Consider the following 852-nt stretch of genomic DNA (forward strand, 5'->3'; position numbering starts at 1 on the left):
GCTCAGTAGTTATACTGTTGTATTAACTCATATTCTTTACTGTCAGTCGGTGTGTACTTTCCTTTGTCATTCTATGAAATTTTCCTTTAAAGAATGCTCTGCTCTATTTAGAATCACTGGGAAGAAGCATGTGGTCCTCAAAATGATGTGTGAAAAGCTGCCCCAAACATCCTTGCCCATTATTGTTTTGAAATTATTTCTTTTTCTCTTATGATTTTTTATAATAATTCTTGTTAGTATATTTCATTTATAAAAGTCATGGAGAGAGAGTTATCTACCATTTACTGGTTAATTCGTTAAAGTCCCCACAAGATTTCGAGCAGGTCAAGCCAAAAACAGGAGCCATGAACTAAATCTGTGTCCATTTTAGCAGGTGCAAAGACTAGCATACTTGAGAAATTTCTTTTTTGCATCCAGAGAGTAAGTTTGCAGCAAGATGGAATTTGTTGTGGAGCCATAACACAAACACAGGAAGTCCAGTGTAGGGTGAGCCTCTCCTAAGCAGTTTCTCATCCACTCTACTAGACGCTCACATCTCTTCATTTTAACTGAATCTGTTAGATGGTTGCATATTCTGTCCTCTATTAAGATATATCAAGGATGTATCTCCTAAATTTTTGTTTGAGTAGTTTCCCTAGAGTCTGTAAAGTATATTTGCAAATAATCTCAACCCAAATGTAAATAACACTGTCTCATTTCTTTTGAAATTCATATATACTCCCAATTTCTTGAGAAGTTCAGGTATAGTCCCAACTGTTTTCTCCTATCCTGTATGTGATTATTGTTGCTCTTCTTACTTAGTATCAAGAGCAACAATTTTGTTCATTTTTGGTAATATCATTTTGAATATAG

Source organism: Ochotona princeps, chromosome 18 (assembly GCF_030435755.1).
Source record: "Ochotona princeps isolate mOchPri1 chromosome 18, mOchPri1.hap1, whole genome shotgun sequence".
NCBI lineage: Eukaryota > Metazoa > Chordata > Mammalia > Lagomorpha > Ochotonidae > Ochotona > Ochotona princeps.